General features: G+C 33.7%; 1 pseudogene; it reads right to left on the reverse strand.

Moving 5' to 3' along the window:
• Positions 1-9,395: 9,395 nt before the first annotated feature.
• On the reverse strand, positions 9,396-10,734 carry LOC132277739 (protein FAR1-RELATED SEQUENCE 5-like; annotated as a pseudogene).
• Between the last annotated feature and the right edge of the window lie 6,404 nt (positions 10,735-17,138).

Genomic DNA, 17,138 nt, shown 5'->3' on the forward strand with positions numbered 1-17,138 from the left:
TATATTACATGACAACTACTTATTTTATGTTTTGTTTAGGCATTGCGGGTTGTCCTAGCTTGGTTAGTTGAGATTGATGCTAAGGCATCATCTCTTGGAGTTTCGTGGTGACCTTGATGTGATGACGTCATTGGGGTCCTGTTTCTAAAGCCACGGGACGACGAGTCGGATTGACTCAAGTCCTTCCTTGGGGATTGGGAGATTCGTTTTCATGAGCCTCAATGGCGAGGTCCTCGCGTTTCTTCTTCTTATAGTGATGGTTGGAGATTTGATAGGTGCGTTGACCTAGGATTCTTCTTGTCTTGCCTTGGACAGCTCTTACGAGCTAAGGTTGGGGTGTGAGTGGTTATGCGTAATTAATTGCATTGGTGCAATTAATTATTCTCCCTCGTCCTTGGAGACTTGGGATTTTGTATGGATAGGATCATGTAGAGTTCTCATCAAACTCATTGGCATCTTGAGTTGAGTTCTCTTGTTGGTGTCTCGTAATGGTTAGTATTAGGACTATCCATTACATCTTTGTTTGTTTTGTGTGGCGTTAGGATTCCACCTTGTGTTTGGGTTGTCTTGGGAAAGACTTGTAGTCTCTTTGTTTCGGGAACCTTAGTGTTCATTCTAGGAGATGATTCCTTTCCTCACGGAGAGAGATCAGACTCATCCGGGTTTTTGGGATTCACTTTCCGTGAGTTTGTCCTTCTGAGAGGCATTTTATCCCTTCTTACTTGTGATTTTGCAGGATTGTTATTTGCATAGTGATTCATACATGTTTATATGCCTTGTTGTTTTAAGCATGCCTTAGAAACATGTTAGGGGATGTGATTATTTGGTGGTTATGTGATGATATAGATGATGTGTTTTTCATTTACTATATTTGTTTGTTATGCTAGCGTCATAGGTGATGTGTAGCATGTCTCTGATTCTTGACCCCTATGTGATATGTAGCATATTTGATTGCCCTTGTACACTATGTGTTTAGTTGTATGGTGCGATATTGTTTCTATGAAATTGTTCGTGGAATTTCATTTACGTTTAGTATACTTGTACCTAGCATGCTTGCGCGTTGTCTATTTTAGTTCGTTTTGGGTATAGTATACTTAAGCCTGTATACTTGTCTAGCATAGATTTAGTACTGCTTAGTATACTTGCAAATGTATACTTGTACATATATATATATATTGTATTTCCATTTCGATATTTCTTAGTATACTTGTGAGTGTATATTTGCATATGTATATATATGTTTCATAACTAATTGATTTATTAGTTTATTCCTTTTTATCATTCCGCACTGTGCTTGGGGTTGTATGACCTTGGTTGTCGGGATTGTGTGTGTGAGCTTGATCCGATGTCTTGATTCCTAGGGGTAACCTTATAGTAGGTAAGCTTTAGGATGACGTGGAATATTTTGGGTGCATTGTTTTGTTAGGAGTCGTTGCGACTAGGGCGATGATAATGTTGTTTGATTTGTAAAGTCCAATCCATTGGCTTGAAGGCATAGACTTGTCAGGCTTTGGATTCGTGACTGGTGTGGTTGACAACAGTGTTTTGAGACTTGTGGTTGTCAGTTTTTCCAGTATTGAGGATTTAAGGCCTTAAGCGTAGCGGTGTCTATGGCATTGTTGTCAGGGTTTTAGATTGGCCAGAATGGTCCGGCCGGACATTTTGGACCATATTGCAACTCTCACAGAATTCCTGGTTTCCGTGGTGCTTTTGGTAATGATTGTTTGACATTGATGTCATTTGTATCGATAGGTTTCACGGGTGAGCTTGTTGGGGGCAGGTGATGAATTAGGGCTTTATACTATCATGCTACCGTACAAGTTGTGTGTGGGCGAGTGCTAGTTGCCGTCAATGCTACCTTGCATTACCTAGCTAGTAATGTGAGTGTGGGCGGGCACTTGACACTATGGATACTACCACACCTTGGGTACGTTATGGGCGGGTTCTAGTTAGTATTCGTGCTGCCATGTTGCTTCTGGTTGTGTTCCTTGTTTAGTTATGTAGTTTCCTTGATCTCTTTTGGGTGGTTGACATTGGGTTAGTATGTCAATTCATTTGAGAGGTGTCTCGCTATTCGCGGTTTCGTGCCTCCTCGTTGATTTTGAGACCTTTGGAGTTGTCCTTAGGTACTTTATGATCTGTTCTTTCGTGTGACCTTGTGTACGGTCCTTCTTCGGTTCTTCTGGGAATGTTCCTGATTTCGGGGACGAAATCTCTTTAAGGAGGGTAGGTTGTAATGACCCGGTCATTTCCTTCATTTCCTTTTTCCTTAGAATTTTACAGATGAATTTTTTCCGTTGAAATTTCTTTTCTGAGTTTAGTTTCTCAATGCTTAGTGTTATCTCGAGTGCTCGGAAATGGTTTCTGAGACTCTTTCCTTTGGATTGACAACTTCCTTTGAGGACCGAGTCATTTCCACAATTTTCGTTTTTCGACACTATTCACTTTTTTGTCCTTATTCCTATTTCATCATTTTCCCTATTTCGTCTTTTCCTTATTTCGTCTTTTCCCCGTTTGTCACTTTGTTGGCAAAACCTCACTTCTTGTACTCGGAGTTGGTTTTTGACTTCACGTATCTTTATCGTGAGTAGTTTCCACGAAATACGTATCTTTACTTTTGCAGGAAAATATTCTGGTTGCTTCCGGTGTCCATAGGGGCATTAATGTATAATTCTTTGAAATTAATTTCTTTTCTTGGGGTGTTTTTCGTAAATATCTTTTGAAGATATTTTATTTCAGGGGTATCTAAGAAAATATCTTTTGGAAGATATTTTCATTTTGGGGCAGTTTTGCAGTTAATCCTTTTTGTGGGGGTCATTGTGCAATTAATGAAAGTTGTTGCAAATTATCTTGTTTTGAGCCTGGATCCTCGTACGGGATTCATTTTCACTTTTCATCGAGTCGTAAACTCTTAAAAGTCCCTTCTGGTCGATGTTTCCAGTTTCAGGGTTTCTGGCCCCAATTTGCGCTAAACTTGTTTGGGGCATAACTTTCTGCTCGGGACTCAATTTTTGACGTTGTTTCTTCCGTTATTCTTATTTTCTAATTTTGAATCTTTTTCATTCATAGAGTTTCATCATTTGGGTGCGTTTGCTCAAATTTCACTTTTTCGGACCCTATAGGGCCCGTTCGGGACACTTTTTGAGATTTCTATAAAAGGGGGATGAGATATTTTTTTTTTTTTTTTGTCATCTTCCCCATTCTCTTCCACGACCTGAAGCTTCCATGGTAGCCCAAGGGAGGCTGCCACCTTCTCTCTCCTCATTTGAACTTCATTTCTTTGTCAAAACATTGTAGGGCTTTTGCGTTTTGTGTTCGTGTTGACTACACGCTTCTTTCACCCTTATTAGAACCCGTTTTTTGCCAAATTTTGAGTTCGGGTTTGAAGTCAAGTTGTGATTTTGATGGGGCTTCTTTTGGGTTCTTGTAGATCGTGTTGTCCCCGATAAAACCCTTCGGTATCATCGGATTCGGAGCACCTTTTTTTCGGTGGGCTTTTGAGATTTTCATCTCAAATTGAGGTAGGGGATGTCTTAGGTTTATATTATTGTTGTATTGATTGTTTTATAAGCATATACAACTTGTGAGCATGCCTTGTTCAAGTTTTTAGAATTTAATTTATTTATTTTCTTTGTTTAGGATTTAATTCTAATGATGATATATAGTTTAGAATTAAATTATGGCATGTTAGAAATTTAGGCCTTGGTATGGTGGTTGATATATATTAAATTGGGATTATTTGAATAAGAATTGCAAATTTTATTTAATATTTATCTTTTGTGAAAGTTTAATTCACCTAGTTATATCAAGCATGGAATCAACTTGTAATGTGATATTAAAGTAGGCCTTGGTGAGTTCTTTAATATATATTAAATTGAGGACATTTGGACATGTTTGAAAATCTAGAGAAAAATTAATTAATGAGCTTAATTAATTTTATTTTAAGTGTGTTGGTCACTTAAATTGATATTGGAGGTAATATGTTGATAATCCCTTGAAATATAGTTTATTTAATCACATTGTGAGCATGTTACTAATTTGATGTAGAATTAGTACTTGAGACCTCTTGAAATGGTAATTGGACTTAGCATGATATATAATATCATTGACTTGCATAGCTTGTTTAGATATATCTTGTGTAGGTGTATAGCTTGTTAGAATATTACAATTGTTTACCTTGGAAGCTAGTTACTAAATTGGAACTTATTTAGTACTTGTGGCTTAGTGTGGTAATGTGATTCAATTGTTGTAAAATATTCTTGTTTTGGTGTATAAATTGTATATTGGAGGCTTAACATGTTATATGCTATCTAGACTTGAATTATAGGACATGGTTTGTGTGGATTCAACCTTATTTGTGCGGATTCAACCTTATTTGTGCATGGAAAATGATTTTATGCATTAGTGAATTTGGTATAAGTTTAGTCTAACTTATTGATTTTTGTATAAGTTTTTGGACTTATTGATTTTGGAAAGCTTGTAAGGACATATTTCACGTGATGGCTAGGGTTTGGCTCTAGTGCGGAGATAAGAGTCTTCTAAGTCATAAGTGCGTACTAGGTAGTACCTTATGGGTCGTAATTGACCGGAATAACTTATGCATGTGCGCACTAGGTAGTGCCTTGTGGGTCGTAATTACCTGGAAATACTTGCTTGGTTTAGAGACCACATGTCGTAATTTTTCTACTTTGATTTCGCATTCAATTTCAAGTTGTTAATCATGGATTATTTGTAACTTGAGAATTGGTGCTTGCCTATGTATTTCGATCTCATTTAGTATACTTGAAACTGTGTACTTGAACTTGTATCCTTGTTAGTGTATTTAAACTCTATTTAGTGTATTTACGCTTAGTATGCTTGTCTTATGTGTGCGGATTTCATTTTTGTATACTTGTGCCATGTATACTTGTCTTATACGTATGTGTTTAGCTTAGTATACTTGTGTTTGGCATATATACTTTGGCATGTATACTTGTATGCCGTAGTTCATTTTAATTGCATGAGTAACTTAGGATGCTCCCTGAGTCTCATTTTGATATAGACGTTTGGTGGCATGAGCCATTTTAACATGTTTCACCATAAGGTGATCTTATTGTAAAATGTTAGGTCGATGCATGCTCATTTCCTACAAGTAGTTTTATGTTACTCATCCACGTAGTGGAAACATTTTTCAGGTACAGGAATCAAGATTCGAGATTCTCATATTGCTTGGATGATTTGTAGCCTTGAAGATTTCAATTCTTGTAAAAGTTGGCTTGAAATGCCACTTGTAGCCTTATATGTCAAAATGTGTATATTTGATTCCAATTATGTAATGTGTACATAAGTACACTCTATGCAATGTATTTGACATGTATGAGATGAGGCCAGAGGCTAATGACATGTATCTTGTATTCTATGCAACTTTAACTTTATGAAATATAATGAAAATATTGAAAAATGTTACGTCATTGCTTTATAACTTTTGCATCGGGTGTGGGAATTACATTCTTATTCTTTCATAGGGTCTTATAAATCATGTTTAAAGTGTGGCCAAGGGCCAAATGGTAATTTGAAATCATTTGATAATTTTGGTTTTCAAATTTCCCTTTTCTTGTTCATTTTTGCCTTTTTGTCCGTTAGGGGGTCGGATTTTGTATCGGTGGTATTTTTAAGCCGTGGACCATTGCAGCGCGTCCAAATAGGTAAGTTACGTTTGCGTGCATGGTCGTTTCCGGGCAAACCTTCTTCTTTAGTGAAATGAGCCTCCTATGGACTCATTTTGAAATTTTGTTGCATAATCTGATTTAGGGGCATTCTAGACCTTTCACATCAGTTTTAATTTCTATTTTTGACATGGTTGAATAGAAAATGTGATTTTATAAGGGGTTTCTTCTTCGTGTTTTTCCATAAAATGTCGTCTTGGTACCGGAAATCCCTTTACATTTTAGCAACTTTTTGGCCTTCATGACCAGATTTCATATATGGGCATTTTGAGTATTTTACAGTGAGTTTTTTTTTAATTCTCTAGCGTGTCACGTAGAAAACTCAATTTTAGGGGGGGGGGGTTTCTTCTTCGTGTTTTTTCAGAAAAACTCGTCTTGACCTCCATTTCAAGTCTCAGTTCTGGAAAACCTGTTTTGGACCCTTGCTGTCAGCATCGGCATGCCATTGGGCGCCGGCGCGCGCGTCGGCATGGGCGCCGGGCGCGCATGGGGCATGTTATGGCCTTCGTTGGGCTGCCGCGACGTCAAAACTTCAAACACTCGTTTCTCCCTCGTCCGGACTCCAAATCGAGTGAACTTTTTTTTGAACTTGATTAATTTTTCGTTGTCTTTCCAACAGTATGCTCGGTTGTACCCGCATCTTCCTGGACAATTACCAGTTTACCCTTTTAGCCTTAATCGCTCGTTTTTCTTCGTCATGCCGTTTCTCCTTCGTCCGGACTCCGAATCATGTGATTTTTGAGTCCATCTTGATTAGTTTTTCGTTATCCTTCCAGCGGTGTGCTCGGTGGCACCAGAGTCCACAATTTTTAGAAATGACTATTTTGCCCCTGAGGGCTTATTTGTCATATTTTTGATCTTTTGCTTCCGCATCGATTCTCATTGAGTTCCACGACCTCATGGAAGGTCACTTTGACTTCTTAGAATCTTGTTTTCTGTTTTCGCTTCCACAATTCGGATCCGTTATGGGGTCAATTTTCGGTTCATCACAGAACGCACTGGCTTGAAAAATCAGGGCCGTCACATTAGCAAATTTTTTTTAAAAAAAATTTTTTTATCAGTTAAATATTGGCATAATTGAAGAATTGGCGTCTCAACCTGGCTCATATTGAAAAAACTAAAAACTAAAAACTAATTAAAAGATTCAAAGGGAAGCATCTGATCGAGGTGCTTTAATGTCTAAGGTTCGTGTGGGTCTAATGTTTTATCTTGTGGTGTTTTTAATATCATATCATATGGTAGAGTGGATCATTACAAAGCTCATTAATTTCTGATCAATGGTGAGTCTAACGTTTTACTGTGTTGGAGTTGTCCGAATGGCGGCCAAGAATGTATCAGGGAGGAGTAGGTGAACCAGTGGCCAGTGGTGGAGATTTGTTGATGTCGGTGGTTGCTACCTATATGGCGATGATGATGCAAAATGTTGGCAATGATGTAATGAGGTGTGCAACGGCTTCGGTTGTGTGGTCGGGGTAGTGAGAGTAGGCGGTGAAATGCCACGATTTGTGAGGCATAATCTCGGTGAGCTAGAATGTCGGGGAACGGTTGAGGGTATAAACATCTAAAAATTAAATAGGACACCTAGGTCATATTTTTTTGAAATATGTGGCATGCATCTATTGATTGTATGGTGCCAGGCCAACCATGTGATGTGGCATCACCATTGCATCTAATAATTTCCCGACAATCACAATTATGTCAATTTTAGGATTTTTATTTTTTATTTATTATTTATTATTATTATTATTATTATTATTATTATTATTTTTAACTATTGGCATAATTGAGCAATTGGTGTCTCAACCTCATTCTCGGAGCTCATATTGAAAAAACTAAAAATTAATTTAAAGATTCGAAGGGAAGCATCCGAGGTGCTTTTATGTCTACATCCTTCAAACCCAATACACTGATATTTTGGACACTCGTTACAATGTATGTTAACATAAAGTTCTTATCAATATAAAATAAAATAAAAGGACCTGTCACTTGTAAGAGATCCCCGTTTATTTTCTAAGCATAAAGAATTAAAACAAATTCAGGTACGAAATTAATATATGGATTCATTTATAATGATAACACATGTTGATTGATAACCTGCCAAGCAAATTACATATTCATTTGATCAATTGATTTAATATTTTGTTCATTGCGAGTGCGATTACGTCAGAAGCTTAAGCCTATTTACTTTATTTTATCTGGCTTTGGAACCAATGATAGAGTTAGATGAAGCTAGAATGTTCATGAATGAAGTTATGTCATTGTGATGGACCCATTCATATAATTTAGAGTAATGTTATTAAGGGGTGTTCTCTTGAACATATTGACAAACGCTTTTTTTATACGTGTTATGTTAGAAAAATTTAGAAATATGTGCAAATGGAGAAAATAAGGTTTCCTTAGTACTCTTGAAAAAAAAAAAAATGATTCAGAATATTGTGCAATTTGTAATTTTTTTTTTTTTTTTTCCTTCATGATGGCAGATTTAGGTCTTTGTCATCTCTAATATTTATTTTCCATTTTTTTTTTGTTTCCCTTTATTTCAATAAATTGAGTTGGTGCAGATTGGAGCAGTTTTCACAGCAACTAAAAAGAAAAAATAATATCAGAAAAATAAGAGGATTAAATATAGGAATAAACATAAAAATATAAAATGTTATTGAAAGAAAGATTTTAAGAAGAAAACAATAAAACAACTGTATTTTTTTTTTTTCAAACATCAAGAAGAAAAAAAGAACTGTGATTAGTTAGAATGTTTGGTTTTGAAATTTATCAAATACAAAAATACATAAAAAAAAAATAAAATAAAAAAAAATTCATAAAAATTTAAAGAAAAATTTTCATTCTTGATGATATGAAGAAAGATTTAAAGAGTGACAGGTTACTTGCCAAAAGAGATAGACAAGAAATTAATTTTTCTTTTAATGATCGTTCTCAACTTGTATTAATCTCTGAACTTTCTTAATGCAGAAGGAGAGCTCGTTAGTATACTTAAGAGAGCATTCTCTTAATAGTATTACTCTATAATTTATTAAGAAAAGAGATTTGGACCATCTTATTTTTACCGAAACATGCAAATTACTTAAATAAAAAAATTATCACAATTAGATCATCTAATGATTGATAATGTATAATTTTAGGATATAAGTCAGGAAGTTCGGCTCACTTATCAAATTTTTTATTTTTTATTTTTTAATTTATTTATTTTTTCTGTTGCCCACAATCCAGACTATACTAGATTGGATTCAAAAGCTTGAGGTCCAACCAGACTGCAGTACACAACGTGGTGTTGTGCATCCACTCAACACAAAATCATGATTTAATATATATATATATTACTTCAACTTCAACTTATGTAATGATATTGACACTAAAAATAATAGATCGAAAAGAGATTTTAACACTATTATTTTTAATTTCATGATCAATATATTATTTTTAAAGCTATTAATTTCTAGTTTCAACACTACCACCTCTAGCATGAAATAATATGTTACAATCAAGAGTTAACAAGTTAGAATCAGAGTTAACTAAGTGTTTTTTTTTTATGGCGCACTATGCATGTCATAATATTATCACCTTTGAGTGGTTGCCTAGTCCTCAAATATGGCATTAGTGTATATAGTACCAGCATGCACTAGCATCTTCAAGTGCATCTTTATTTTAGGCACCTTGTAACATAACCCACACTCAGCTTCTAACTCTTTGTAGCGCTTGTCATGAAGCATTCTCTCAAAATGCTTTAAAAATTGTGGCAAATCATAGTCAGATTTTAAGTAGTCCTTTAGACTAGCATTTAGGCTTTCACTTAGTTGTGTGCTCCTCATGCCCGCAGACCATTCCCCTTTCAAGTATGCCTTTGCCCATTTAGCTCTTAATTCAAACAATTTATGCAACCAAGTATTCTCATGGACATTATACTTAGATAGCATGTTGTCCCATGCATTAGTAAACTCATTTTCTTCATTGTAGTCATCCATTAACTTTGTCAACATAGCTTTAATTCCATTTGAAGTTCTAAAAGGATACTTAAATGCTTCACAGCATTTTGCATGATATGCCATGTACAAAGTTGATGGCATGTTTCTGGCATCACAAGTGTTAAAGCCTTTGCCATTGCTGCATCTTGATTTGTAAAAATAGTTTTCGTCTTCTTGTTAGACATTGCCTCCAAGAATGTTTCAAACAACCACATAAACGAGTCAATGGTCTCATCATACATTAGTGCTGCTCCAAAAGTAACAGTTTCACGATGATGATTAAACCCGGCAAATAGTGCAAATGGTCGGTTGGCTTGATTTAGTTTATATGTCGTATCAAAACTCACGACATCTCCAAACTGACCATAATCAATAATCATTCTCGCATCCGCCCAAAATATATTTGTTATTTGCTTATCTTTATCTAATTGCACCGCATAAAAGAATGAGGGATTTTCTAAACATTGTTTTTGGAAGTTCTTTAACAGGCTTTCTGCCTCTCCATATGCCAAATCTCGTTGTCGTTTAGATCGTATATAATTCTTTTGATCTCGTTTAGTGTACCCAAGACATTCCCTTCCACCAGCATGCCTTCCCAATAACTCATATGCAGATCATAAAGGAATACCAGACTCATTTGCCAAGTCCACTTCAATTGCTTGAGTTGTAGAAAGTTTGCGTTGTGATGGCATCATATGAACACATGCTTCCATAACCAATGAATGATTATGTTGTTTCACAAATTTATTAGCCCAAAATTTTCCATTACTTCTGTTTAGTTTAATATTCATCAAAGCACCACATCCCATCCTAGTCTCAGCTCTAGGATTCTTTGTCAAATAGTCTCGTTTGTCTTTCCTTCGAAAACCTTCCTTACAACAAACATACAATCGTGATGTAACTTCTCCTGTGACAGGACTTTTGTTGGCATGATCTTTTCTCACGCTGAATCCAACTCTATGCCCATACTCGTTATAAAATTTAAAAGCCATTTCTTCATAATCGAACTCCATTCCATACTTAGGTTTCCAATCAACTTCACTCTTATCCATTGTGGTAATATCAAATAAGCAACTAAACTATATAAAAAAAATCATAGAGTTGGAATAATTCTACATGTGCGAGTATAATTTTTTTTCTTCTCTCGTGTAAGTATAATATTAGACTTTTATTAAATTAACATGCTTGATATTAGACAATTAGAAAGGTTAGAGGAAGGCAATCTCTTCCACTACTTAAAATCTCAACTGAAGGTTTTTTTTTTTTTTTAAAGATTCTCCTCTTTATTCAGTTACTTCAAACTATGATACAAAACATAGTTATATGATTTATTTACACATAGCATAATGTAACAAGAAATTGTTAAAATAATTTATCTTAGAAACATTAGGAGCAATGTAAAATTTAATCGGCCTATCATAAAAAGAAAAGCTGAAACACATAAAATATTTTAGATTAAATTAGTGTAACTCAACATAAAATCCTAAAAATTAAATTGGAGTAGTTTCACATAAAATATTTTAGATTTAAAATACTGAAACACAACCTCCATTATTTTACTCCTACAGAAGAAGAAGAAGAAGAAGAAGAAAAAAAAACAGAATATCACCTGAAATTTGGAAATAAATCTGAATTCCTCGTCCCATTTAAGGGTAAAGGTTTTTGAAAGAGAAAAATAAACATACCTTCCAAATAATGATGCTTTAGTGGAACTTCTGGGCTAATTCGCTCTCAACAAAGGTCAAACAATTGATCCACCACACAGAGAAAGGGCAAAGATCGAGGTTCTGGATCTATGATAGGTATGAAATTCTCTAAAAGCTTGAAGAGGGTTTTGGGGACAAATATTAAAATCTTTGGACAGACAGAGATCGTGAGTTGGGGAGGGAAATCAAATGGAGGGAACAATTTGAGAGTACTGTAAGGTGGGAAAATCTGAAAGGAAAAAAGAAGAAGAGGGAAATCAAGGGGAAATCGTGCTCCTCCGTTTGAAGATGACGTTATAGTTAATTAAATAGAATGATGGCATTTTGGGTATTGCTTCATGATAATGATGTGGCAGCTCTTCCTACTGTTGGATCTAATACTCACAGATGCCCAGAGAGGGCTTTTAACTGAGAGGAGCCGAATCCATAAACGTTCTCGACTAGACAAATAAGTTGGGCTAATCTGTCTAAATAGAATTACTTTAAGGGTAAAGTGTAAAAAAATTCCCTGAACTATGTTCGAATTTGCAAATAATCCATTTGAACTATATTTTGTGCATAATACCCCCTGAACTAGCAGCACATTTAGTTACAAAATATCCCAATGTCTAGAGTGGCAGAAATCTCAGAAAGGAGAAACTTGGGCATATATTAATTTGGAATCATTTGGAGTTGTTTTAAAATCTAGAGAGAAGGTGGCAGCCTCATGGGCTTCCATGGCTACTGGCCAAAGAGGGAGGAAGAAGATGGAAAAAATGATTTTTCACTTTTAGACATTCTATTTACCGATGTGACTACTCTCCGCACGGATACGTTGACTGCGCTGTAGAGTATTTCCAAAGATATCCGGGATTCACGCATATTTACTTCCACTAGACGGAACTTAATGCAACGTGTGAAACACCACGTCTATCCACCTAAGCCGTCTCGGGATCCGTTCCATTCGTATGAACTGATATCTTATCCGTTCAAAATGGATAAAATGAAGCAGATTTAATTGACTGAATACACGGTTCATCAAATTCATGAAAGCTGCTGGAGCATTGGTCAAATCAAATGGCATTCTATCGTACAAAGTTGTGTATTGTGGGCGAGTGTTAGTTGCCATCGATGCTACCTTACTGATGAGTAAGTGTGGGTGGGTACTAGGCACTGTTAGAAAAAATCAACAAGGTATTGAAGCTCGAGCCTTGCAGCTTCAGATATTTTTCATTAAATGACTATATTGTCATTTCTTATTGAATTACACTTAATCTACTTTTTATTATTGAAATACATTATGAAAAAAAAAAGACTAATTTGATGACACACTCTCAATTAAATTTGCATAAATTTACTTTTAATTTTTAAAATTAATAGTTAAAATAAAAATCTTTAAGTAGATTTTTTAAAAACAATTTAAGTAATCTTTTAATTTTTCATGAATATATTGCATAAAAAAGAAGGTATTTTATTTTAATTAATTTATTAATTTTTCATGAATATATTATATATTGTATGAGAAAGAATATATTTTTGTAAGGTAAAAAAGTTTCAACTTAGTTTAATAAGGTTTATTATAAATAGTAAAGTTTTAATAATAAGTTAATCATTTTAGAAAATGGTACTTATAAATTTATTTTTTTTTTCTACTTTTATTATAAATTGATACTAATAATAAAATTAAGGTAAATAGTTAATTAATTTTTAAATAAGAGAAATGATAATAAAATAATTTAATAAGGAATGACAAATTTAATGAGAAAAGGTAAAATAGTCTTTTGTGATGAATTTGTCCTTAATTACAACAAATTAATAGTTCGAGGGGACAATTTGTATTTTAAGGAGGTTATTTGCAAATGAACAATAGTTTAGGGGAATTTTTTGCACTTTACCCTTACTTTAAAATTCAAGTTCATTGAATCAACATGTAATGTACCTTAATGCCTTAGGCTTCGTTTGGTTAGATGGAATCAACTGGAAAAAAAAAAAAAAATTAAAACTTTTTTGGAGTTTGGATAGAAGGAAAAAAAAAAAAAATAAAGAGAAAATTTGGTTTCCCGCATCTACCTATTTTTCCCCAAAAATTTTCACGAACAAAACACGCGAAAATATATTTTCCCGTGAAAGAAGGATTTGTTCGAAAATCCGCTGAACATGGAAATTGCTTTCTTATTTTGATACCTTTAATTTGACTTTCCTATTTTATCCAACTAACTTTTTGTATTTATTTTTGGGTAACTCTCTCTTTTGTAACTTTGTCAATTATCAATAAGTATTTTTATGAAACAAAATTTTTTTTTCTTTCAATAAAATAGGATAAGTGTATCTTTTTTTAATATAATCCACTCCACTAACCTGATAGACGTAAATATTGATTAATAACGAAAAATAAATAAAGTATCTAATGTGGAGGTTCAAAAATAAAAGAAAAAAATATTAATATTTAGTTGAGCCTCTGCTCTCTAATTATGTCTAATCCAACTTGTAATTGCCTTATTTTATTATATATATATATATCATCCATTGCACAATTAAATTTTAACTGATATAGGGGTAATTTTGGTAAGTTGAATCACTTTCTTTTCACTTTCATCCTACCCAAATTAACAAAATCATATTTTTTCATGACTTTCTTGAAAAACTTTCATGCTAACCAAACGTATGGTAGAAACTTGATTTTTTTCTTTCACTTCACTTTCTATCATCAATTTCTATCTAACCAAACGGACCCTTAGTGAAACGGCCACGATTCAAGCCTCGGCAACGAGTTTGTTGAGGTATTGTGACTTGTGATGGGAGGGACTGGAGGATGACGAGACCAAGAAGCCAGCATGAAAAACACTCTTAGTTATCAATTACGAAGTAATTATTTTTTTCGTAAACAATTTTTTTATTATTTTTTAATAATGACGATTATCGAATATGGTAAGATTCTATTAAAGAAAGATATTATTGTAAAATTAGTAATAGAATTTCTTTTTATAAAATATTATTTACTAAACAAATTAAAAAATACTTTAAAATACTTAAATTTATTTGTCAAAATGTAAAACTTGAGTCACACTTTATTACATCAAGTGAATTGGCTAAAAGAGTTATTGCTTGAAGCACTGTCCAAAAAAAAAAAAAAAAAAAACACAAAATAAAATAGTTGGTCCAATATCTTAAATAGACAAACACAATTATACGAATTTTAGGGCCTTTATCAATTTTTTTTAAAAAAATTTATCAGTTAAATATTGGCATAATTGAAGAATTGATGTCTCAACCTCATTGTCAGGAGCTCATATTGAAAAAACTAAAAACTAAAAACTAATTAAAAGATTCGAAGGGAAGCATCTGATCGAGGTGCTTTTATGTCTAAGGTTGGTGTGGGTCTAATGTTTTATCTTATGGTACTTTTAATATCATAACATGTGGTGGAATGGATCATTACAAAGCGCGTGTGAAGGCACGTTAATTTCTTATCAATGGTGGGTCTAACGTTGTACTGTGTTGGAGTTGTCCAAACGGCGGTGAAGAATGTAGCAGGGAGGAGTAGGTGAACCAGCGGCCGGTGGTGGAGATTTGTTGATGTCGGTGGCTGCTTCCTATGTGGTGATGATGATGCAGAATCTTGGCGATGATGTAATGAGGTGTGCAACGACTCCGGTTGTGTGGTCGGTGCAGTGAGAGTAGGCGGTAAATGCCACGATTTGTGAGGCATAGTCTCGGTGAGCTAGAATGTCGGGGAAGGGTTGAGGGTATAAACATCTAAAAATTAAATGGGACACCTAGATCATATTTTTCAAATATGTGGCATGCATCTATTGATTGTATAATGCCACGCCAACCATGTGATGTGGCATCACCATTGCATTCAATAATTTCCCGACAAACACAGTTATGTCAATTTTAGGATTTTTATTTTTATTTATTATTATTATTTTTAACTATTGGCATACTTGAGCAATTGGTGTCTCAACCTCATTGTCAGGAGCTCATATTGAAAAAACTAAAAATTAATTTAAAGATTCGAAGGGAAGCAGCCGAGGTGCTTTTATGTCTACTTCCTCCAAAAAAAAAAATACACAGATATTTTGGACACTTGTCTTATAATCTTAAATTGAAAATGTATTTTAACATAAAGTTCTTATCAACATAAAATAAAATAAAAGGACCTGTCACTTGTAAGAGATTCCCATTTATTTTCTAAGCATAAAGGATTAAAGCAAATTAATGTACGAAATTAATATATGGATTCATTTATAATGATAACAAATGTTGATTGATAACCTGCCAAGCAAATTACATATTCATTTGATCAATTGATTTAATATGTTCTTCATTGCGAGTGCGATTACGTCAGAAGCTAGAATGTTCATGAATGAAGTTATGTCATTGTGATGGACCTTATTCATATAATTTAGAGTAATGTAATTAAGGGAGTATTCTCTTGAATATATTGACAAACTATCCTTTATACGTGTTATGTTGGGAAAATTTAGAAATATGTGCAAATGGAGAAAATAACGTTTCCTTAGTACTCTTGAAAAAAAAAAAAAAAAAAAAAAAAATTCAGAATATTGTGCAATTTGTAAATTTTTTTTTTTTTGTTTTGTTTTCTTTTTTTTCAATAAATTGAGTTGGTGCAGATTGGAGCAGTTTTAACAGCAACTAAAAAGAAAAAATAATATCAGAAAAATAAGAGGATTAAATATAGGAATAAACATAAAAATATTAAATGTTATTGAAAGAAAGATATTAAGAAGAAAACAATAAAACAACTGTATTTTTTTTTTTTCAAACATCAAGAAGAAAAAAAGAACTGTGATTAGTTAGAATGTTTGGTTTTGAAATTTATCAAATACAACAATACATAAAAAAAATTCATAAAAAATTAAAGAAAAATTTTCATTCTTGATGATATGAAGAAAGATTTAAAGAGTGATAGGTTACTTGCAAGAAGAGATAGACGAGAAATTAATTTTCTTTTTAACAATCGTTCTCAACTTTTATTAATCTTTGAACTTTCTTAATGCAAAAAGAGAGCTTGTCAGTATACTTAAGAGAGCGCTCTCTTAATTGCCTTAATCTATAAATTATTAAGAAAAGAGATTTGGACCATCTTATTTTTATCGAAACAAATTACTTAAATAAAAAAAATTATCACAATTAGATCATCAAATGATTGATATTGTATAAGTTTAGGATATAAGGCAGGAAGTTCGGCTCACTTATCAAATTTTTTATTTTTTAATTTTTTCAGTTGCCCACAATCCAGACTATACTTGATGGGATCCAAAAGCTTGAGGTCCAACCAAACTGCAGTACACAACGTGGGGTTGTGTATCCACTCAACACAAAATCATGATTTATTATATATATTACTTCAACTTCAACTTCAACTTATGTAATGATATTGAAACTAAAAATGATAGATCGAAAAGAGATTTAACACTACTATTTTTAATTTCATGATCAATATATTGCATGTTAAAGCTAGTTTCAACACTACCACTTCTAGCATGAAATAAAATGTTAGAATCAAATGTTAACTCACCATTCATGTCATAATATTATCACCTTTGAGTGGTTGCCTAGTGCCACATTGAACTTCTCCCTTGCTCACACAATGTCTTACACTCCCACCAACACCCCCCCCCCCCCCCCCCCCCCCCCCCCCTCAATATTTTCTGGTTCCAGCACCACATACCAAAGCATGGCTCCATTACTTTGTTTTTGGGTAAGTAGTGGCTCCATTACTTGGCTTGCAATTAGAAATAGAT

The sequence above is a fragment of the Cornus florida genome, unplaced genomic scaffold (assembly GCF_030987335.1).
Source record: "Cornus florida cultivar Cherokee Brave unplaced genomic scaffold, ASM3098733v1 CherokeeBrave_3.0.0_Hap2_Chr10, whole genome shotgun sequence".
Taxonomy (NCBI): domain Eukaryota; kingdom Viridiplantae; phylum Streptophyta; class Magnoliopsida; order Cornales; family Cornaceae; genus Cornus; species Cornus florida.